This window comes from Eriocheir sinensis, chromosome 18 (genome assembly GCF_024679095.1).
Source record: "Eriocheir sinensis breed Jianghai 21 chromosome 18, ASM2467909v1, whole genome shotgun sequence".
NCBI lineage: Eukaryota > Metazoa > Arthropoda > Malacostraca > Decapoda > Varunidae > Eriocheir > Eriocheir sinensis.
Genome location: NC_066526.1, coordinates 5,951,632 through 5,975,990, shown reverse-complemented (window position 1 = coordinate 5,975,990; position 24,359 = coordinate 5,951,632). Strand labels below are relative to the sequence as shown.

Below are 24,359 nucleotides of genomic sequence, written 5' to 3'. Positions count from 1 at the left end.
TTCTTTCTTTTATTTGTATCTTTTTTCTTTTTTTTCTTTTTCCCTTCTTTCCTTCCTTTTTCCTTCCTTTTTCCTTCTTTCCTTCCTTCCTTCCTTATTTTCTTATTTTTCTTTTCTCATATCCTTCCTTTCTCCTTTTCTTTATTCTAGCACGTTTTCACCCCAATGTTCTTCCTGTTTTTCCTTTCTTCCCGTTCTTCCTTGCTGCTTCTTTTTCCTTCCTTCCTGCCTTATTTTCTTTATTCCTTCCTTTCTTCTCTCTCTTACAAGCCCATCACCACCACCACCCCCATCCTCACCTTCCCTTACCCTACTAAAGGAGAGGTTATAATTACCTTCACCCAGCGTCTTGCAAAGGTTGGGAGCGACATAAATAAGGGTAAGGGACAAAAAAAGGGCGGCGCCTCGGTGATAGATACATACAGTTAGCGAAGAGACGAATGGGGAGCGAGTTGTCTTGAGCCGCAGTGGTGAAGGAGTAACAACCGTGAACAAAATAGTTAATGATGAAAAAAGCATGCTTACTGGAGGAGGAGGAGGAAACATGGAAACATGGAAATGTAGGCAACAGAAAGCCAATTGACTCATTCCGAGGTTGCCCGCTCTGGTGATTTAATCTGCTCGACAGTCACTTGGTGTAGGCAGAGCAGATGAAAGCACCTCGGTAATCAGTGTACTCCTGACTAAAACGAAATGACGGTCGATTCGATTTTTGAAGGAGTTGATGGTACTCGCATTTACTACTTCTGAGGGAAGATTGTTCCAATGCCGTTTAGAACTCCTTCCAATGTCTGTGCTACATCGATTCGAGAATGGGTAAGCCGTTATTTATAGTTCATGAGTTGGTTTGCAATTCAAAGAACTATGAGTGATCGACGTTGTTGAACTTTTTCGGGTACTTGAAATTTATTTATTTATTATTATTTTATTTTTTTTACAGCAGAGGAGTCAGTTCAAGGGCATGAAAAAGTAACAAATGTGAAAAAAAAGCTCGCTACTCACTGCTCCTATAAAGAGTTAAAGGAGTGACCGACGCCCTCGTAGGCGTCTTTTCTCCAGTGTAAAAATACTGAGTCGCTTGAGTCGTTCCTCTTATGGTTGAGCCCTTAAGGTTGGAATCATTTTCGTTGCTCGTCGTTGAATCCTTTCCAGTAATTCGATGTCCCTTCTGCAATTAGGAGACCAGAACTGTACTGCATACTCGAGATGCGGTCTTACCATGGTATCATACAAGGATAGCATCACGTCTGACGTTCTACATTGGCAGTTCCTCGCTATGAACCCGAGCATAGTGTTGGCTTTGTTATATGAGGAGGAGGAAACATGGAATCATGGTAATGCAGGCAACAGAAAGCCTATTGGCTCATTACGAGGCTGCCCGCTCTGGTGATTTAATCTCTGCTCGAGAGTCACGTGGTGCTCGCAAACCAGATGGAAGCACCTCGATATTCAGTGTACTCCTGTTGCAATGAAGTGACGGTCGATTCAATTCCAGAAGGAGTTGATGGTATTCGCATTTACTACTTCTGAGGGAAGATTGTTCCAGTGGCGGATGACTCGGTTTGAAAAGAAACTCCTGCCAATGTCTGTGCTACATCGATTCGATTGAATGGGCAAGCCGTTATTTCTAGTTCTTGAGTTTGAGCTTTGAGTGATCGACATTGTTAGACTTTTTCAGGTACTTGAAGACTTGAATCCTATCCCCTCGTAGGCGTCTTTTTTCCAGTGTAAAGAGATTAAGTCGCTTGAGTCTTTCCTCGTATGGTTGAGCCCTCAAGGTGGGAATCATTTTCGTGGCGCGTTGTTGAATACTCTCCAGTAAATCAATGTCCTTTCTGTAATTAGGAGACCAGAACTGCACCGCATACTCGAGATGCGGTCTTGCCATGGAATTATACAAGGATAGCATTACGTCTGACGTTTTACACTCGAAGTTCCTCGCTATGAACCCGAGCATAGTGTTGGCTTTGTTATATGCTTTCTTAAATGCTTCACGTGTTTCAGGTCACTGCTGATAGTGACCCCAAGATCCGATTCCTCCTGCATCGCTTGCCGAGGCTTCCCATGAATGATGTATGTGTGGTTACTATTTCTGGACCCAATGTGCATGACTTTGCATTTGTCAACATTAAAGGACATTTGCCATTTTTCAGACCATTCGATGATTTCATTAAGGTCCTTTTGGATGATTTCGCAGTCAGTCTTTGTGAGGGCCTTTCCACCTACCTTGGTGTCGTCAGCAAATTTTGATAAGGAGGATTTCAGCCCTGATTCTAGGTCATTGATATATATGATAAAGAGGATGAATCTCAGCACTAACCCTTGAGGCACTCCACTCGTGGCCGGAAGCCACTCGGAGGCCTGTCCGTTGAGTAGCACTCGCCGTTTTCTGTCGGTTAGCCAATCTCTTATCCACGTGATCAGATTATCTCCAATCCCCTCTTTTTCTTTATCCTCTTTTTTGTGGCGGAAAAATAGAAAAAAAATTAAATAAATAAATGAAGCTCATCCCTTTTTTTATGACAACCACTAGTTTATGATATATATGGTAGCGGTGGTGTTGTCGAGAGCGCTGGTCCCGGATGTTAAGGCCTCATCGAAGTTTGTGACCAGAAGGGCGTTACTTGTAGTTAATTATGGAGGGTGGGAGGAGGAACCACTTTTGAGACAGCATTACTGGATGGTGATAATGTACTATGGAGGTGAATGACCGACAGGCTGTAGGCCTCTAGCTAACTAACGGCACACACAGGAGATTGGGAATACACAGAATGCTTAGCTCTAGTTGCTGGATGCGGAGGAGAGGAGCTGGCGTGAGTGTAGAGGATGTCCGGGATGGGGCAGTCCTGGTGCTGGACAGACAGGCGCCGCTTGATATAGAGATGGAAGGGTGGGGTGGTAGGAGCGCAGGGGCGCCCCTTGTAGGGAGCAGGAGCAGCTTGGGGTTGGGCCCAGAGGACAGTCGGGGGCAGGTTGCCGCAAGTTCAAGTTCCTGATTCCCAGTCCGTCACACCCCGCACCATGTTTTTCAGGGTGGTTGGGGTGGGAGTGGAGTGGAGGTGGACTCTCTGGACTGCTCTTTCCTTGCTAGGGCTGCTGCTCGCTGTCTCCTGCTAGCCCACCGCAGCCAGCAGGCCGCCGTGGTGTGGCGTCCTCCAACTTCTGGGCTTTCTGCAGTGGTGCTTGCCTCCTCAAGTCTACCCAGCTTCTCGTTGCTTCCTCCTCCTCCTCGCTTACTCATCCTTCTCTCCTCCATTTCTGATCTTTTAACCCCATACCTGACTCTTCCCGGAACATTCTTTACAAACAAACCCCTCCCTACCTAACTAACTTTATTGGTTTTTTTTTGAGGTTCGAGGAGGCTTGGATGAGAGATTCAGTAACTCGTTCATATATTCGCTCATTCGCTCGCCGTGTTATCTTCTCATAACCTTTTACGCACTTACATTCCTCAGCTACCCATTCCTCTTTCACTCATTCACTCACTCACTCCCTCCCTCGCTCACACTTACTCACTCTCACTCCCATCATTCAACATTCACCTTTTTCTTTTGGTTTCTATTCTCTATGTCTCTTTACCTTTACATGCATACCTACCCCTTCTTCTCTCTCTTTCTCTCCTGTCAACAACCTCCCTATCCCTCCTCCCTCCCATCATCTTTCTCCCATTCCTCTCACATCAATCCTTCCCCTTTCCTTCTCACTTGTCAACACTCTCACCTTCCCTGTCCTCCCCTTGTCCCCCCTCTTCCCCTGCCCCAGTTCCCTTTCCCATCCTCTCCTTCTCATACCCCTTCCCCACCGTCTCTGTCCCCTATCTCCTCCCTATCCTCTCCTTCCCATGTCCCTCCCCACCCTTTCTCTCCCCTGTCTCTTCCCCATCCTCTCCTATCCCATTGCCCCCTCCCCTGCTCTCATCCCCCCTTGTTCCCTCCCTACCCTCTCCTTCCGATGCCTCCCTTCCCTCTTCCCCAATCTGTCCCCTCTCCACTCTCTCCCTCCACTTGTCCCCACCATCATCTCCACACTGCCCCCTTCCCTCATCTCCTACCTCCTGTACCATCCACAAAGTGTTATGAAGGCGCCCATCTGCATCATGACATCTTGAGAGCATCGAAGTCAAGCTCACCTTTGATCTCAGGTGTAAACATGCACCTGCCAATACCTGTGAGTCCGGCTTCCCATCCTTCCCTCCCCTACTCTCACTCACTCCCAACCCCTCTCCCTCCCCCCCTCCCTCCCTCCTGCCCAGTTAACTTTTAACTTTACCCCCTCTATCATGTATACTCTCCCTTTTTCTCTCTCCTCCTCCCTCTTTGTATCTTTCTCATGCATTCCTTTTACATAACTCCTTTTGTTTTACCTTCATTTGTTCCTCTTTCTTTTTTTTACTATTCCTTCTCTCTCTCTACCCCAAATTCTCCCTCTTTTCCTCATTGCCCTTTCCCTCTCCCCTCTTTCTCTTCATTTCTATCCTTTTTTTTCTCTCTGCATCTCTTTTTCCCACTTACTTCCTGAATATCTCTCCCTTGGTTAGCGTGCGGGAGCCGCGTCCAGGAGAACGCTGGTTTGCGTCCCGCCCGCGTCCACAGCTGGGATTTTTCAGTCACTTCCGAGTGGCCTAAGACTACCCACATGCTGTCCTGAAGACCACCTATCAACCCGGACTCTAGATTCTCTCTCTAAGTGAGGATCAAAGAGGAGCTCTGGGGGGCAGCATCAGCCAAGCGAGATGGCACCACTATAAACACCTGCCTGTGCCACGACGGGCTGGGGCCGACCATCAGGCCCCACCAAGAAAGCCCACCGACGTCATAGGCAGAAACTAAAAAAAAAAAAAAAAAAAAATCCCTCTCTCCCTCTTTGTTAGCTAATTTCTCTCTCTCTCTCTCTCTCTCTCTCTCTCTCTGACAAGGGGAGGGACACGCGCGGTAAACACCTGTCCTGACACACCTGAAAATTACACACCTGCACTTTATACGTTCATTAAAGTGGTGGTGGTGGTGGTGGTGGTGGTGGTGGTGGTGGTGGTGGTGATGGTGGTGGTGGTAGTGGTGGTAGTGGTGATGGTGGTGGTGGTGATGGTGGTGGTGGTAGTGAAACATTAACAGCTATCCACCATCACAACTGCCACCACCTCGACTACTACTACTACTACTACTACCACTACTACTACTACAACTACTACTATCACTACCACTATCACCACCACCATCACAACCACCACCCACCAACTCCCTGACAAGACCTTCGGAGGGAGAGAAACGTATGAGGGAGAGACACGCGAGGGAGGGAGAGAGAAGGAGAGGGAGGAAGGGAGGGAAGATTGGAGGTAGGAAAGGAAGGAGGGAGGGACGGAAAATAAGGAAGAAAGGATGACTTAGGAAGATAGGAGAGGAAATTGGAGGGGATGGGGGAGAAGGAAAGTAAAGTCTGGTATTAATTTAAGGTAAAAGGGACCATTGGAGGTAAAGGGAGGGAAGGTAGGAAGGGTGGGAGGAGGGAGAGGGAGGGGAGGAGGAAGATGAGCAAATATGATGTAGTGAATATATGAGACAGAAAGAACTAGGGGATTACACACACTGAAGGAAAGGAGAGGGAAGGAGAAGAGGTGGGAGGAGAGGGGAGAGAAAAAGGAAAATGACCAAAACTGATGTAGTGAGTAAAGAAATATGAAAATAAAAGAAAAGGGGCAATGCACACACCAGCTGTCTATCTACCTACCTATATATACTTGTCTATTTCTATCTATTTTTACAATTCAAAAATGAGCAAAAAGGGTTCAGCGTAAAAAGATACGAAACACAAAACTCAGGGGGACTGTACACCACTATTTTTTTCTATCAATCTATTTTTCCACCTCTCCGTCTAACACTCTTTACGTCTTTCTTCCCTTCTACTTCTCTCGCTTTCTCTCCTTCCCTCTATCTTTATCTACCTCTTCTTCGTTCTATCTTTATCAAACTCTCTCCCTGCACCTCCATCTCTCCTCATCTACCGTTCCGCATCCATGTAGTGAAAAAGGACGGATCCATGTTGTGAATAAAGATGTAAAAAAAAAAAAAGGGAGATTATACAACCACTATCTGTTTTTCTATTTATATATTTATCTTTGCACCTCTCCGTCTACCACTATGTCTTTCTTCCCTTCTACTTCTCTCGCTTTCTCTCCTTCCCTCTTTATCTACCACTCTCTCCTTCCACCTCTCTCATCTACATCTGCACACCTTCCCCCTTCCCCCCCCCTGCGTGCGTGTACAGCGGAGTACAGAGGTGTATTGAGTCAGGTTAATTGGTCGTTGAGTCGCAGGTGTCGAGTTGCAGGCCGCGGATCGCTTAACGAGCCTGATCGTTAGCCAAGCATCGAGCCCTCCAATTACCCGCCTGATTGGTGCTCTTTGGTTTCAGGCTTCAGGCTCAACAAAACGGCCTCGATACAACAACAACAACAACAACAACAACAACAACAACAACAACAACAACAAAAAACACAACAACAACAACAATAGAAATAACAAGAGCAATATTAACAAGAACAAAAAAAACAAGAATGAGAATAAGAACAGCAGCAACAACACAATGTAGATTCAGTAATTCAAAATAGCAACACAGCAACAACAAGAAGGAATACAAACAAGAACAACAAGAATGAGAATTAGAATACCAACAACAATAACAACAACAACACTAGCACGACCACCACCACCACCAGTAACACAAAATAGGTTCAGTGTTTCGAAATAGCAACACGGCAACACAAAGACTCTCACCAAAAGCACAAAACAAAGCATTAGTATTACACGTTCTTTTATTTTCATTCGTGTGTATTTCGATTCCAATCCCTTTGATGCTGAATCGAGACGGAAATTCAACTACGTTTAATTTTGTGGTGCAGTGGATGTATTTCTTTTTACAATGGATTTTTTTTTCGCTTGATTCTTTGTTGTTGCTGTTCACGTTTCATCAATTATACACGTGAGGGAAGAATACCCGTTACCTGAGCCTGCCCTTTCTTTATGTTAGTTTTAATGGTTTATCGTGAAACTCAATTTTGATGCTGAACTGATTTACATATTTTTTTTGGTCGTGATATATTTCCCGCCAACAGACAAAACACACACACACACACACAGAGAGAGAGAGAGAGAGAGAGAGAGAGAGAGAGAGAGAGAGAGAGAGAGAGAGAGAGAGAGAGTCAACTAGCTTCATTATAAATAGGTGAGGGGTGGCAGATAAAGGTGCGTGTGTGTGTGTGTGTGTGTGTTGGGGGGAGGGGGCTGCAAGGCCGGTATTACGGTCCGTTACGTGTTTTTCTGTACTTCGTGCCTTACTAAATTACCGAACCGGCATTTCGTGCTGTACTGTACGGAAAAAACAACAACTTTACCGTAAAAGCATAAGAATGTTCTTCAGTAAACACTGATGCTGAGAATCACAGGCTTACAGACTAGCAGACCGCATATCATTGTTGCCCTAATACGGATTTTTATTTCTTAGTCTACCTAAATTACAATGAAACAAATTATGTGACATCTTACCAATAACTTGTACGTTAATAACGTGCCCCGGCCTGCCTTGGATGGCTGCCCACGACGGCGACAACGATTCCCGGTGGAGTGACTGTGGACTAGGGTTGCTCATTTTTGGGCAAGGAATGCTGATTTTAAGTGGGTGTTGTCTTTCCCATTATATGGTCTGTTCTGTGGTCGGTGTGGAGCCACTCTGCTCAGGGTTGTAAGTGAACAGCTCGCGTCGCCGTCGCGTAGCGCAGCGTGATCGGTGGTGACTCTGTGCCAGGCTACCAGATGACGCATTTCTTTTATTTCTTCTTTAACTGATTATTATATATTTTAGGTAGATCAGTAAAGATATATGAAAGACAAAAGACAGATGGGTAATTCAGCAAGGCTGACTTGTTTATTGCCACACAGGCATCCATCCTTCCTCTCCTGTATAAGTGTTCAGTGATCACCACAAAAAGCTTTTAACTGAGCCAACATTCTCTACAAGTAATATTATTAACTGTATGTCTAATCTCATCATGTATTTAAGCGTGGGTTGAGGTACGCTACGGAATTTTGCTCATTTTTCCGTACCCAAATCGTACCGCACCGGACTTTAAGGAAAATATTATACCTCATTTCCGTACCGTACATTCTGCCGGAATATCAACCGTACAGCACCGTACCGTAATGTTAGCCTTGGTGTGTGTGTGTGTGTGTGTGTGTGTGTGTGTGTGTGTGTGTGTGTGTGTGTGTGTGTGTGTGTGTGTGTGTGTGTGTGTGTGTGTGTGTGTGTGTGTGTGTGTGTGTGTGTGTGTGTGTGTGTGTGTGTGTGTGTGTGTGTGTGTGTGTGTGTGTGTGTGTGTGTGTGTGTGTGTGTGTGTGTGTGTGTGTGTGTGTGTGTGTGTGTGTGTGTGTGTGTGTGTGTGTGTGTGTGTGTGTGTGTGTGTGTGTGTGTGTGTGTGTGTGTGTGTGTGTGTGTGTGTGTGTGTGTGTGTGTGTGTGTGTGTGTGTGTGTGTGTGTGTGTGTGTGTGTGTGTGTGTGTGTGTGTGTGTGTGTGTGTGTGTGTGTGTGTGTGTGTGTGTGTGTGTGTGTGTGTGTGTGTGTGTGTGTGTGTGTGTGTGTGTGTGTGTGTGTGTGTGTGTGTGTGTGTGTGTGTGTGTGTGTGTGTGTGTGTGTGTGTGTGTGTGTGTGTGTGTGTGTGTGTGTGTGTGTGTGTGTGTGTGTGTGTGTGTGTGTGTGTGTGTGTGTGTGTGTGTGTGTGTGTGTGTGTGTGTGTGTGTGTGTGTGTGTGTGTGTGTGTGTGTGTGTGTGTGTGTGTGTGTGTGTGTGTGTGTGTGTGTGTGTGTGTGTGTGTGTGTGTGTTGTGTGTGTGTTGTGTGTGTGCGTGTGCGTGTGCGTGTGTGTGTGTGCGTGTGTGTGTGTGTGTGTGTGTGTGTGTGTGTGTGTGTGTGTTCGACCGCGATTCTTCCCTAAGACACAAAAAAATTCACATATATCTTCAACTTCTTTATGAGGAATTCGTTTTTGAAGGAAAAGAAAAGAAAATAACTCAACCACACAAACACTAAACAAACAAACAAAAAGATCCATTTTAAAACCAGTCAGGAGGCACACGCTCAAGAAGTAGTTTCCTTTATGTCTCATCTTCCTCACTTTCCCTTCCCTCCACCTCCTTCTCCCTCCCCCCTACCTTACCCTTGCCCCCACCCCGCCCCCCTCCCAAAGCCGATCTTCGTCACGGTTGAGTGAACAATCAGTGTCAATTTGTCCAGGATTTGGTGATAATGATCGTGGTAAGCCTCTTATCTCCGCGTGCAGGGAGGGAGAGAGGGAGATGGAGGAAGAGAGGGAGGGAGGGAGGTGGAGAAGAACAGAGGGAGGGAGGGAGGGAAGGGAAAGGAAGAGAAGGGATGACAAGGGAGAGAAACGAAGGACAGGAGGGAAAGAAAGGGAGATAGGATGGGAGAGAATAAAGGAAGGAAAGGACAAGGAAGGGAAGAGAGGAAAAGAAAGGAAAGGGAAGAGAGGAAAAGGAAGAAAAGGGGAGAGAGGGAAAGGAAGAAAAGGAAAGAAGGAGGATGGAAGGCAAGAGGAGAAAGGAAGGGAAGAGAAGGAATAGAAGGAAAGGAAAAACAGGGACGGGAAAGTAGGTTGGGAGAATAGATGGAAGGAAGGAATGGTAGGTAAGAAGAGAGGGAAGGAGGAAAAGGTAAGGTAGGGAGAGAGAAGGGAGGGAAAGGATGGGAAGGGGAGGGAGAGGTAAGGGAGGGAGAGGTAAGGGAGGGAGGGTTGGAGGGAAAGGAAAGGGAGGGAAGGAGGGAGGGAGGCCAGGTATACTTTTTCCCTTTATGAAGTAAGGAAGGGAGAAAGAGGAGGAGGAGGACGGGGAAGGGGGGGAGAAGGAGGAGGAGTTTATAGAATTCTCTCTCTTCATCACTCATTACATTCTCGTCCCTTCCTTTCCTTTCCTTCCATTTCTCTTCTCCTCCTCTTCTTGGTTTCCCCTTGAGACAGAAGAACAGAAAAAGTACTGCAAACTAAAATTCACAAATATAAAGGAAATAGATAAAATAATGCAATAATACAGTAAAAAGAGAACATGGAGGCGCAAATAAATAAGCAGAAAAGGTAAACGTGATAAATAAAAGTGAGAAGAGAAGAAAAAGTAGAAGAAAACAAAGACGGAAGACTGATGGAGAGGAGAGGAGAGGGGAGGAGAGGAGAGGAGAGGAGAGGAGAAGAGAGGCTGAAGAAAACTGATGAAGAGACGAGAGATGAGATGAGACGTGGAGAGAGAGTGAGGGATGGTGAGGAGGAGAAAGAGGGAGGAAAGAGGGAGGGAAGAAGAAATGTAGAAAGAAGAATCTGAGGAGAGAAGAATTAATAGAACTGTGAAGCAAGAGATTTAAGAGGAGGAGGAGGAGGAGGAGGAGGAGGAGGGTGTAAAGAAAACAATAGTAAAGAAAGAAACATGGAGGTGAGAGACATGAGTGAGGAGAAAATATATATTAAGAGGAGGAGGAGGAGGAGGAGGAGAAAGGGAAATAGAAGAAAGGGAAATAGAAGAAAAACAAACAGAAGAGTAATATTGCAAATGAAAAATAAAAAAATAGAAAACTGAGACGCAGATCAAGACAAAACAAAACAAAACAATGAAGAAAAAAACAGACATGGACAGAAAGAAAAAAAACACTGACAGAGGAAAAGGAATATCAGAACGGACGAAAAGAAATGGAAGGAAGAAAGATGAAAAAAAGGGAGATGGGAGAGGGAGAGGGGGAAGAGGGAGAGGGGGGAGAGGGAGAGGGGGAAGAGGGAGAGGGGGAAGAGGGAGAGGGGGGAGAGGGAGAGGGAGAGGGGGAAGAGGGAGAGGAGAGGGGGAGGTCTGACCATGGGAGGGCTCAAGATTAGGCCGTGATTTGACTGATTACAAACAAGGTGGGCTCCGGGTCTTTAACAAGGGTGGTTGGGCAGTTAGTGGGCCGCGCGGAGGAGGCACAGAGGAGGCGCAGAGCCGAGCCGCCGACCGCCAAGTTTATTAAAGGAAAAATGTGGCCGTAATAGACTTAGCGACTTAGACTTTCCACTCGACTGGCGTGACGGACGAGGATCTTTGGACCTGGGACGTGTGTGTTGCTTGGGTTTTTTTTTCTCTTTTTTTTCTCTTTTGAATTGTGTTTCGTGTGTTTCTTCTATTTTTTCTTTCTCTTATTCTTCTTCCTCTTTCTTCTCTTTATACTTGTGTGTCTTGTGTTACTTCCGTTATTTTCCTCTTTTGTTCTTTCTCTTTTTTTCTCTTGCTCATTCTCTCGTTTTCATTCTTTTTCTTTCAGATCTAATGGCACTGTTTGCGTTTTTTGCTCTCTTTTCTTCTTTCTCTTTCTCATCTTTATCCTTCTCTTCTCTTTCTCTTTCTCAGGTACTTAGGCATTGATATATTTAATACAGACTTACGAAATAACTGCATGAAGGAAATGATGAAGCAGAGATAGGTAATTCACGCTGACACCGACGTTCACCCACACACCCACAGAACCACAACCATCCACACACTCACATTCACACACCCGCTCACCCACAGAACCACACATCCATACATCCACGCTAACACCCCCCCACTCACACCACTCCCCCCTCTCCACACATACACAGATAAACCGCCAACATAACGACACAAAGCAGCAACAACATCAACAGACGACTTAATCCCCAGTCTCAAATTATACTAAGCCCCAAAAAACACAAAACAAAAAGGTGCTACAAATAAACAAGATCACCAGCAACAAAGAGGTCACTTACCTACAAGACTAAGACATTATCACAAAACCTGTATTATAGCAACCAAAAACAACATATAAGACACAAACAAAAGATATATGAAAAACAAACAGGAGGATAACCATTACTAACCACGCTATTGTGATGTGCCGCGTTACAAGACACGTACATCATAAAACAGACATAAACCATAATCACCAGCACCGTCTTATGGCAGCCGAGCATAACGAGCATCAGACAGACAGCAGAAGGACAAACAAACAACCCTGCGTCATCGTGCGTCAGGATTAGCACCATCAATGACACCCCGCCACGCTCACCTGTTCCTCTCCCTTCCAGGTGGTGAACGCGTGACCCCGCAACACCTGACACACACACACCTGAAACACACAAACATATCACACTTAGTACAGTAAACATGGATCACTCTCCTTCACTATGCATACTTAAAGATTCCAAAAAGATGAACTCGTGCTAAGTATACATTCAACGAGGCAATCATGAAAACTAAGTGAATAATAAAAAAAAATAAAGCAAAGAAGAAATAGAAAGAAATAGAAGGGAAGGCAGGGCGAGAGGAGAATAACTTAGGAACAAAAAGTCTACGAAACGATCTATTGCAAAAAATCAAACGAACGAGAGAGAGAGAGAGAGAGAGAGAGAGAGAGAGAGAGAGAGAGAGAGAGAGAGAGAGAGAGAGAGAGAGGTGGAATCTTTTTGTTTGCGCGCATAATGGCCTCCACATCACATCCCGATATTCACAGAAGGGCATTGTGAGCAGCAGACAACCGCCGCCGCCGCCGCCGCCCGCGTGCGCCTCCCGATGCTCACTTGACCGCGCTCGTCCATGCAGACACATCTTGGGGGCGTTGCTGGCTGCCCAAAGATATCTTGGTGCACACGCAGGCACACGCGTGCACGTGCACACACACACACACACACACACACACACACACACACACACACACACACACACGTAGTAATGGAGTAATGGAGTTATAAGTTAAATTCAGACTCATCAAAGCAAAAGTAGAGGCGTGAATTGGTTTACAAATACAGTAGTGGTGAGTAAATGCTTGCAGCATTTACATGATAGATACCTTCAAGGAGAGGTTAAGGATAGGGAGCATAGAAGTGGTTAGGTTTATAGGAGCTACCCGATGTAGGGTGACTGGCTTCCTGCATACTCCTTGTGGTCATATCTATGGCAACAGACACATACAAAACAACCTTAGAGCAAATGCTTCCTGGAAATTATAATGATGAGAAGGACTGAAGTGGAGGGGTGGTGGGGAGGGTGGGGGTACAGGGAATAGCTGGAAGCCAAAAATGAATAGATAAACTGGATAAAGGTAAAGGTGGAGGCATACGCTGTAGCTGCGCTTGGCCTCGGTGCTCATCTCCGTCTTATTGGCCCTTGAGCCTGTGGTGGGAGGGAGCCCATTACCCCGGGAAACAGGGCCAGAATAACACCCAGGTTACCACAGTTTACCTTTCCCAGGTTTCCCCAGGTACCAATTTATCAACCAGCCCGAAAGGGAGGATGAACAGCTGGGTGAGCCGCACACCGACAGTCCAGGCCCGGGATTCGAACCTGGGCCTGCGGAGTAGTAGCCAGACACGCTAACCAGTAGACCACGGAGGCGGTAGGTAAACAAACAAAGAGAATCACTGCCGGGAGGAAGGGAAAGGGACGGTAAGAAAAAAAAGGGAGGATAAATTACGTAATAAGCGCTGAAGAACATAAAGCCTGGATAAAAACAGCAACATCACCACCAACATCAGTAATAAGGACATGACAGTTTACTCGTCAGTTGGGGCTGATGAACAAAACTTGGAACGACTAGAGAAGGAGGAGGAGAAGGAATGAGAATGAAGAGGAATTTAAGAGGATAGAGACAACGAGAAAAGAGAGCGAGAGATTGAACAAGAACGAGAAATAGCAGGAGGAGGAGGAATGAGAATGAAGAAGAGGAGGATAGACAACGAGACGAGGGAGTGAGAGCTTGAACAAGAACGAGAAATAGCAGGAGGAAGAAGAATGAGAATGAAGAAGAGGAGGATAGACAACGAGACGAGGGAGTGAGAGCTTGAACAAGAACGAGAAATAGCAGGAGGAGGAGGAGGAGGAGGGGGAGGAGGAGGAGGAGGAGGAGGAGGGTAAAGGGCCGACAGGCAGAGAAAAGGCGCGCGGCAAATGCCATCTTTTGTTTTGGAAGAAAAGACTGAAATGGGAGGGAGCAGCTGGCCACTTCACCCCCCGCCCTCCCCCCTCCCCTCCCCTTCCCCAACCCCCTACCTTCCTCTCCCCTCCCATTCCCTCTACTCCTACCCCCTCCTATCCCTTCACCCTCCTCTCCCCCCTCCCCTTCCCCCTCCCCAAACCCCCAACCTTCCTCTCCCCTCCCATCCCCTCTACTCCTACCCCCTCCTCTCCCTTCACCCTCCTCCCCCCCTCCCTGACGCCCCCCCTTCTAATGGCCGACCCTGCGTTGCTACCACACTCGACTGCCACTCCGGGTCATCTTCATCACCAACAGCCATCTTCATCACCATCATCATCACTACCGAAATTAGATTGTATTACTACCTCCAATGTAATCACCACCACCACCATCATCACCGCCATTGCCATCACTCTCACAATAACTCCATCACCTATCACCCATCTCCACCATCAAGATATCATCACCGTATTGGAAAATTATCTCCACATCATCATTATCATCACTACAAACATCATGCAGTCATCACAACATGGCCCAGTTCCTATATTCACCACCACACAATCACCAGCACTACCCAGTCACCTCCACAGACAAGTCACCTCCAGAAACTCATCACAACACACAAGTTTTTGTTTGCTTTTTTGTACTTTTCAAATAAAACTCCCCTCAAGATTGTGTAGGCCTCAATGATTCTCTCTCTCTCTCTCTCTCTCTCTCTCTCTCTCTCTCTCTCTCTCTCTCTCTCCTATGGCTAGTTACCGCTCCTGCCTATCCTAACTTCTCCCTTTCCTCCCTCGCCTCTCCCTGACCAGTCCACGCTCAGAGCACCCGGGCGGCGGACTTGCTTGCCGGGTGGACTGCGCGGGGCCTGGCTGGGAGGGCTGGCGTGGCTAGGCGGCTGCGAGAGGAACAACCGGGCGTGTCAGGTTTCAGCGCACGCCCGCAGCTCATACGTTCAATACCTGCTGTCAGTCACGCTGTAACAAAAGCCTTCGTCAGCCATTGTCAGCCTTAGTCAGCCGGGGTGTATGAGGGAGCATAAGAGAGTGTTCCCCAGCTCTGTTCCCTCCCCTTTCCTCCCCTTACCTCCCATCCCTTACCTTCATCCCTCCCTTCCCTCCCATCGCGTTTATGGACTTGGTATACAACATTTGCCTCGGATTTATCAGAACTATAAGGGATTGGATGACGAGGATCAGGAGTTAGGGAGGATTACCAGGGTGTTCCTCGTGCTTCCTCTCTATGGACGGTTCTACTTAAGGGAATCGGAACCTATGTAGAGAGGATTTTGACGAAAGAGTGTTCTGATCCACTTATCGAGGTTCTCACGTGGGGGTCTGTCCCTATAGGAGGAGGAGGAGGAGGAGGAGAGATTTTTTTTGTGTGTGTCTATGTTTGAAAGCTGTTACGGTAATAATAGAGAGGAGGTTAAATGGACAACGGGGATTTGGAGTAATGCTGAGAGAGGCAATTACTTAGAAGGTGCTGATACCCGAGAGAGACAGAGAGAGACAGAGACAGAGACAGAGAGAGACAGAGACAGAGACAGAGAGACAGAGAGACAGAGACAGAGAGAGAGAGAGAGAGAGAGAGAGAGAGAGAGAGACAGAGAGAGAGACACAGAGACAGAGAGAGAGAATGTATCCTTTCATGTTCCTTTTCTATCTCTGCATCTCATGTTATCTCCACCATCGTATACTACTACTACAACTACTACTACTACAATCACTACTACTGCAGCTGTTATTGCTGCTGTTATAATTTCAACTGCTTTCATTTTGTTATAATTTCCTGTATTAACAAAAAACAATAAAAGGGCAAATTTGATACGCATCTCAGCCTTTCATTCTTTTCTCTTTCTCTATTTCGAAACAAAAGAAAACGAATACAAAGCAACAAATTTAATCACCTATTAGAATCTAGACCGTCATTTGTTTCCCTTCTCGTAAGTCATTGTCCTTTTTTTGTCACTCCTCCGAGACGCGGACGAGAAAGAACGAAGAATTATCGCTTGCATCTCCCTGCGTGGCATTATGTTGCGTTGTGTCATTTGTTTTGAGGAGACCATCGCAAAAATACGTTCGTTGTGCTCAGCTAACGAGGGGTGGATAGCCGTTCATCACCAGTGACACGATGTTTAACGAGTCCATCTTTCTTATAGCAACGGATTGTAATATTATTCGTTAAACACTCTCTGTCTCTGTCTCTCTCTCTGCATCTCTCTCTCTCTCTCTCTCTCTCTCTCTCTCTCTCTCTCTCTCTCGCTTTGCCAAACTCACAATATAATATTCCCACTTTGGATCAATAACTCGTACATTTTATTTCCTTTAACTGTCTCGGTACACTTAGGTTCAACTTTCTCAACGTTTAACCCAATTGTTTTCCATCGTTATTTTCGACTTCAATTGCTACTCTCGTCCTCCTCCTTATCGTTATCTTAATTGTTCTCTTCCTCTTATTACTAGTATTGCTTCTGGTTCTTCTGCGTCTGCGGTCTGTCAATTCTCTGTCTGCTAAGGTAACTTCCGGATTTCGTGCGATCATCTTACCATTTTCCTTTTTTTTATACTAACTTTGCCTGATTGCCGTTTGGAATTCGTGTAGATGTATTACGAGGTGTGTGCGTGTGCGTGTGCGTGTGTGTGTGTGTGTGTGTGTGTGTGTGTGTGTGTGTGTGTGTGTGTGTGCGTGTGTGTTCGTAAACAATATATTTTCTTCTCTCTTTACTTCCTCATTTTCTACTTCCCTTCCTTACGTCCTACCTTCCTTTCAATCCTCCCTTCTCTCTTCCTACCACACGTCCTCCTCTCATTTCTTCCCATCCTCCTTCCTACCTCCCTTTCTTTCCCACCTACGTACCATAGACCCCTTCTTTCCCATTTCCTTCATTTCCTATCATTCTCATTCCCTTCTATTTTATCTAACCTTAACTTTTCCAGAAGCAACGCGTCCATAGCTCTCTCCCTCCCTCTCTCCCTATCCATCCCTCCCTGCCTCTCTTTCTCTCTCCCTCTCCCTCTCTCCCTCCATTCCTGAGCTGCCCTAAATCTCATCACATTTACCTTTCCTCTAAATGGCCATCGTGGGAAAATGCTTGCCGTCAAATTACAGTGTTTTCGACAGTCCCAGCTGCTCCTCCTCCTCCTCCTTCTCCTCCTCCTCCTCTCTTCTCCTCCCCTCCACCGCTTTGCTCTGCTCTTTTTCCCTCCCCTTCTCATTCCTTTCTTTCTCTCATCAATCCCTCCCTCCAGTCTCCTGTTCTTTTTCACTCCCTTTTCTTCCCCTTCTTCCACCCCTTCCTCTTTCCGTCCTTCTTTCGCTTCTTCCTTCTCCGTTCCTGATCTTTTTCCCTCCTCTTCTCATTCCTTTCATCAAACCCTCCCTTCCTTCTTCCTCTGGTCTTTTTCACTCCTTCTCTACCCCTTCTTCCATACTATCCTCTTCTCATCCCTCTTTCCCTTCTTTTCCGTTCTTTTATTCTCCATTTATTATTCCCTCTATTCTTTTTTGTCACATATTCCTCCTCTCTCCCTTTCATTATATTTTTTTGCTATCGTTCTCTCGCCTCCTACATCCTTTCGTGTGTTTTCCTCGTTCTTTTTTCATGTGTCACTCCCTCCATTCCGTTAATTTTCCTTCACTCTGTCGCTTCCTTTAAACGTTTGCTCATTTCCTCTCCACTCCTCTTTCCGTTCTTCCATCCCTCCTCCCCATCTCTCCTCTCCTTCAGGTTTTCTTCCTTGTTTTCATTTTCTTTTAATCCTCTGTTCTTTTCTTCTCTTTTCATCTTGTGTTCTACTTTTGATTTCCTTTCTTCCTGTCTCTCTCTTTCCCCGGCAGACCTACCCTTCGGAGAGAGGAAAGAGAGAGGAGAAGAGAAAGGAAAAAGACCCACTAGGACTGCACTGAGGGGAGAGGGAAGGGAAGGGAGGGGGAAGGGAAAAGGGGAAGGGAGGGGGAAGGGAAAAGAGGAATGGGGTAGAGTAGAAGGGGCAAGAGGTGTTAGGGGAAGAGGGAAAATGAAGGGGACGAGGGAAAGGGAGAGGGAAGAGGGAAATGGAAGAGGAGGAGATAAGAAATAGGGGAGGAAGGAAATTGTTGTGGAGGATCAATATTACTGTTTGAGGAGGTGAGGGGATGTGAGGGGAGGAAGAGGGAAAGAGAAGAGGGAAGAAAGAGAGGGAAAGAGCAGAGGAAAGATGGAGAGGGAAGGAGGAGAGGAAAGAGGGAAGAGGGAAATGACCGACACATACAGTAATGAATGAGAGAGGGAGAGGAAAAGGAAGGAAAGGAGAGAGAGAGAGAGGAGTTCACACACACAATACCAAAGGGTGGATGCGTTTTGAAGTGGAAAAGGAAGAGGTTTATGTTGAAGTTGAGGATGAGGTTGAAAAGGTCGAGGTTGAAGTTGAACATGATGAAGATGAGGACAAAGACGAAGTTGAAGTCAAAGATGAAGATGCAGTTGAAGTTGAAACTGAGGAAGATGAAGATGAAGTTGAAGTTGAGGTCGAGGTCGAGGTTGAGGGCTTCACCACGTCACCTCGGCCTCTCACCTGTGCTGGCAAGGTGTTCGCGTCGCCAGGTGTTCCGGAAGGCAAGAGGGTAATGGCTGCGGCTGTGTTATCTGTGCAACCATCTCACCGTGGATCTGTCTTTCTGCCACGGTGCTGATCGCTGCTGTGCCCTCCCTACCCGGCGATGCTATCTACACCACCGCCGCCACCACCACCACCTTCTTCCCTTCCCTCTTCCTCTTTCTCTTCCCTTTCCTCCTTCCATCTTTCCTCTTTTCCTTCCGTCTTCCTTTTCTCTTCTCTTTTCTCCATCCATCTTCCCTCTTTCCCTTCCGTCTTCCCTCTTTCTCTTCCCTTTCCTTCTTCCATCTTCCCTCTCTTCCTTTTGTCTTCCCTCTTTCTCTTCCCTTTCCTTCTTCCCTCTTCCCTCTTCCCGCTTCCCCTTCTTCCCTATTCTCCCTTTTCCCTCTTCCCTCTTCCCCCTCTTCTCAATTCCCCTCTTCCCCTTCTTCCATCTTCTTCTTCCCTCTATCACCTCTTCCAACCCCTACGCCCCATCCCCTTCCTCCCCTTCAGCCCGTCGGAGGAAACATCAGTCGGCTGTCCCCATGTCTAGCGCCGGCAGGAAGCCTCTAATCCGTCCCTCAGAGCCCGACAGCCACGTTAACCAGCCCCGGCTCACGATACGACTACGATGAGGGAAAGTTATTAGGTGAGGGGGAGGGAGGGGGAGGGGAGAAGGGAGGGGGAGAGGGAATGGGGAGGATGTGTGTGTGTGTGTGTGTGTGTGTGTGTGTGTTTTTACTAATAGAAACACGTACATCTTTACACGCACACACTCACGCACACGCACATTCCATTCCTTATCGTTTTTTTTTTTTGTTCTTTTTATTATAATTCTCTCTCTCTCTCTCTCTCTCTCTCTCTCTCTCTCTCTCTCTCTCTCTCTCTCTCTCTCTCTCTCTCTCTCTCTCTCTCTCTCTCTCTCTCTCCCTTTATCTCTCTCTCTATCTCTCTCTATCTCTCTTTATCTCTCTTTATCTCTCTTTATCTCTCTTTATCTCTCTTTATCTCTCTTTATCTCTCTTTATCTCTTTATCTCTTTATCTCTCTATCTCTCTATCTCTCTATCTCTTTATCTCTTTATCTCTTTATCTCTTTATCTCTATCTCTCTATCTCTTTATCTCTCTTTATCTCTTTATCTCTTTATCTCTCTATCTCTCTATCTCTCTATCTCTCTATCTCTCTATCTCTCTATCTCTCTATCTCTCTATCTCTTTATCTCTTTATCTCTTTATCTCTTTATCTCTTTATCTCTTTATCTCTTTATCTCTTTATCTCTTTATCTCTTTATCTCTTTATCTCTTTATCTCTTTATCTCTCTATCTCTCTATCTCTCTATCTCTCTATCTCTCTATCTCTCTATCTCTCTATCTCTCTATATCTCTATCTCTCTCTCTATCTCTCTATCTCTCTATCTCTCTATCTCTCTATCTCTCTATCTCTCTATCTCTCTCTCTCTATCTCTCTATCTCTCTATCTCTCTATATCTCTATATCTCTATATCTCTATATCTCTATCTCTCTCCGTTTCCTCCTTCCGTGATGTAAATTCGGAAAGACATTAAAGAAATTCTGAAATATTCTTACAAACGTTGAAACAAATTACGTCTTTTCTATCGTCTGGCGCAGCATCCTTTTATGTTCTTTAGCTTCTATCTTGCTACAATCTTCCCCTTTTTTTCTTCCTCTTCCTCCCTTCTCTCCCTTGATCTCAACTCTTCCCGCTCTTGTTTTTCCTCTTCTCTCCCTCTACCCACTCCTGTGTTCTCTCTTCCGCCTTATTTTCCCCTCTTTCTCTTCCTCTTCTCTTCGTCTTTCCTTCCTTATCTCACTCTCTTACTTTATATTTCCTTTCCATTTTACCTTCTCTTTATTTTTCTCCTTTACTCTCTTCCCAACTCCCTCCTCCTGCTTCCTCTCCCTTCCGTCTCACTTTCCCTTCTCTCTTTTCCTCTTCTCTTCGTCTTTCCTTCCTTATTTCACTCCTTAGTTTATTCTATTTTCCTTTCTATTTTCCTTTCTCTTTACTCTTCTCCTTTACTCCCTTTCCAACTCCCGCCTCCTCTTCTCCTTTCCTTCTCTCTTTTCCTTCTTTCTCTTTCTCTTCTCTTCGTTCTTCCTTCCGTATCTCACTCCTTTCCTTACTTCTCTATCCTTCTTTTCCATTTGCTTCTAGTTTTATTTACTCTCCTCCTTTACTTCCTTTCTCCATTCCTCCGTCTGATCCACTCTCTCTCTCCTTTCATTCTCACCCTTTCCCTTTCCTCTACTCTTGCCTTCTCTCCTCCCTCTCTTTCCCTTCCTTCTCTCCCTTCTCGTCTCTTCTCCCTAATCTCGCCCCTTTCCATAGTTCATCTACTTTCCATTAGTTTCTCTTTCATTACTCTTCTCCTTTCCTCCCTTCCTGCATTCCGTCATACCCACCCTGTTTCTCTCTCTCTTCCCCTCCCTCCCTCTTTCCCACAACTTCACTTTCACTCTTTCCTCCTGTTCTCTCACCCCTCCAAACCATTCTTCCACTTGCCCTCCCTCCCTTACCTACGCAGTCCCTCATTCCCTCCTCTCCTCTCCCTCCCTCTCCCCTTCCCTCCCTACCAGACAGACATTTTGGTGAGTCATAGGAGGAATACAAGCTCATGATCAGGCTGTCCCATGTCCTGTCATATTTTCTTGGCCTGGAAAAGGTTCTAGATTCTCTGACTGCCGGAATAGCGGACTGAATGACTGACAAATTGGCTGAATGACTGACTGGTAGGCTGACTGATTGACTGACTGACTGGTTGGACGACTGCTTGGCTGGTTAGTTGACTGATTGACAGGATGATTGACTGACTGATGGAATGGCTGACTGACACTGTATATCCAGTTTCTTGACTGACTTACTGACTGGCTAGCTGGTTAACTAGTACACACACACGCAAACACAAACACACACACACACACACACACACACACACACACACACACACACACAGATAAAGGCAAGTAATGGGATGGAGGGTTGGAGGGAAAGATGGAATGAAAGAGGAAGGAGGGGACGAGGCAGGCGGATGAAAGGGAATTAAAAAGCAGGTAGAGTGAGGGAATGAAGGGAAGAGAGAGAGAGAGAGAGAGAGAGAGAGAGAGAGAGAGAGAGAGAGAGAGAGAGAATGTCAAAAAGTACTCCTTTTTCTTTTTCTTCTACTTCCTCCTTTTCTCCTCCTCTCTCTTACTCTCTCCTTCGTCCTTAGAAACATTCCGAAGATTCTTTTGAAAATGCATTCCGAATATCTTTGAACACAGACACGAACCAGCGTTTCAATACAAATCATTCACTACACACAACTGGGCCAATAGGAAAAGAGTACGTGCGTTGCTTAAGTAGTGGAATTCGAACATTTTATAGAAGACTGAAAAGTTTCTTGTGTTTGTTGTTAATAATTCACATGTATATATATTGCCACGTTTACATGAAAAACACGCACGTTCGCAAGCAAGCAAGCAAGCAAGCAAGCAAGCACACACACACACACACACACACACACACACACACACACACACACACACGACCAATTTAAAGTATTTTTTCCCTGTCATATCGCTAACAAACGACGCGTCCCGTGCATCAAAAAGTCAATTAATTGATTGACCGCAGAATTTTCTCCACGAAATAACAAAAATAATAAACCGGTAAAATATTTTCAGTCACTTTTCGGTAATTTCTCTTTCTTATGTGTGGGCCAGAACATCGGTGGGCTGCTTGGGGTGCTATTGTGGATGGTCTCAGCCCTTCCTTAGTCCTTTTGCGGCGCAGGGAAATTAAAGGCTCGTGATGACAGACTCTTGCTGCCCCGGTGCTCCCCCTCACTGGTCACTCGAGGCAGGAGTCAAACCCGGGTCATCAATATCACCACCTCCGCGCAAAGAATATTCGGCCTCTGTGTGTGTGTGTGTGTGTGTGTGTGTGTGTGTGTGTGTATGTGCACGCGTCTCAGAGCCTGACACGTGCTCATAAATCTCAGGTGTCCCTCCCCTTGTCCGTGCCTTCCACCCCTCCCCCCTTCCTCCTCCTCCTCCTGGTCCTGGTCCGTCTCGTTAGCTTCTCTTGTTACGTGTCGCCTTTTCACGAGCCTTCACACACACACACACACGCACACGCACACGCACACACACACACACACACACACACACACACACACACACACACTTTCTTAAGAATAGTAATAAACACCTTTCAATCAAAACTTTCCATACAACTCAAGGTACATTTACAAGAATCGCCTCTATAGATTATGAGTAGAGTTATTAGGTGAATATTTTTTTTCAAGTTACAAGTCACCCCTTTACCGTCTACACCTGAACACACCCCTTCCTCCTTCCATTCATTGATGCACACACAAGTTGGCCACTCACACACGCAAACACGAGATAGAAACGTCGATGAACAACTGCTAAAACGTTATCCTTCGTCACTCTGTATTAAACATAGCCTTACTACATAGGAACATAGGGAGTCTACAAGAGGCTGGTAGTCATATACAAGGCAGCTCCTGTGAACCTAACCCCACCACTGTCCATGAAGTTATCTATTTTTAATGTGACTATCGTATTGGCACTCACAACATGACTGCCAAACCTACTTTACTCATCATTCACTCTGTTAGTAAGCCAATTTTTGCCTATGTCCTTGTTGAATCTGAATTTATCCAGTTTAAACCCATTACTTCGTGCCCTACCCGGTTCTTTTACCACCAGAACGTTATTAATATCCCCCTTATTAAAGCCCTTCATTCATTTATAGCTTCGATAGAGGGTTTTAAATACGGGTAATTATAGTCTTCCTACTGTATTTTTTTTATTTAGCTATCAGTTTTCCTTTAGTTCACTCTCCAAGACGGAAAAAATGATCTATTACAGCGTTATATATTGTACCACTCATCTTTTTATCTACAAACATAAACAAAATTACCGAACGTTTTCTTATCTACTAAAGAACAAAATGACTTCAATAATTTTTTTCTCAGTTTCCCATCAAACATAACGCACTTCTCAATCCATGAACAGAAAATTTTCCACAGTTGTCCTCCACTTCTTGCCATTCATCACTTCCTTCTCCGTCCACGAACAGGATCACATCATATCTCCCCTTCGCCTTCCATCACTCAACTCTTACTTCTCCATCCAAGAACAACAACGAAAAAAAATCACTCATAACTTACACTCGCAGGACAACCCATCTTTCAACGCTCACATTTTTTTTGTCCTTGCATTTCACCACCACCACCACCACCTCCACCTCCGCCACCACCACACCAACAATAACAAATCCCTTCCGACCACAGCAACTCCCCTCCTCACTCCCTCTCTCACCCTCTCAGCGGTTATTTATTTACTTAGCACCATTTATTACTCTCGCGGGGGACGCAGATGCATTATTCTTTCATTCTGTGTCCCTCCGAGCCGGTAACCGAGGGGCGGGAGGAGGAGGAGGAGGAGGAGGAGGAAATGGGGGCAAGGAGAGGGGAGTGGCAGGGACGGGAGGAAGAAGGAAGAGGAAACAAGGAAAAGAGGGAAGAGAGGAGGCAGAGAGGGACAAGGGAAAGAAGGAAGAGGAGGAGACAGGGGCAAGGAGATAGGAGAGGAGGCTGGGACGGGAAGAAGAGGGAAGAGGAGATAGGGACAAGAGGGGAAAGAGAAGGCTCAGAGATTAGGAAGTGATAAGGAGGAGGAGGAGGAAGGCGAAGAGAAAGAGAAGGAGGAGAGGGAGGAGTTAGAAGATGGAACAGGA

General features: G+C 45.9%; 1 long non-coding RNA gene across 2 annotated transcripts in view; it reads right to left on the bottom strand.

Annotated features, from left to right (window-relative positions):
* LOC127000452 (uncharacterized) overlaps positions 1-24,359 on the bottom strand; it is a 72,420-nt gene that overhangs the window by 19,637 nt on the left and 28,424 nt on the right. Inside the window, exon 3 of one of the 2 annotated variants that reach the window (XR_007754049.1) lies at positions 12,105-12,164. The exons of the other annotated variant lie outside the window; for it this stretch is intronic. This is a non-coding gene — a long non-coding RNA (uncharacterized LOC127000452). The remainder of the gene's footprint in view (positions 1-12,104; positions 12,165-24,359) is intronic. 2 annotated transcript variants of the gene reach the window in all.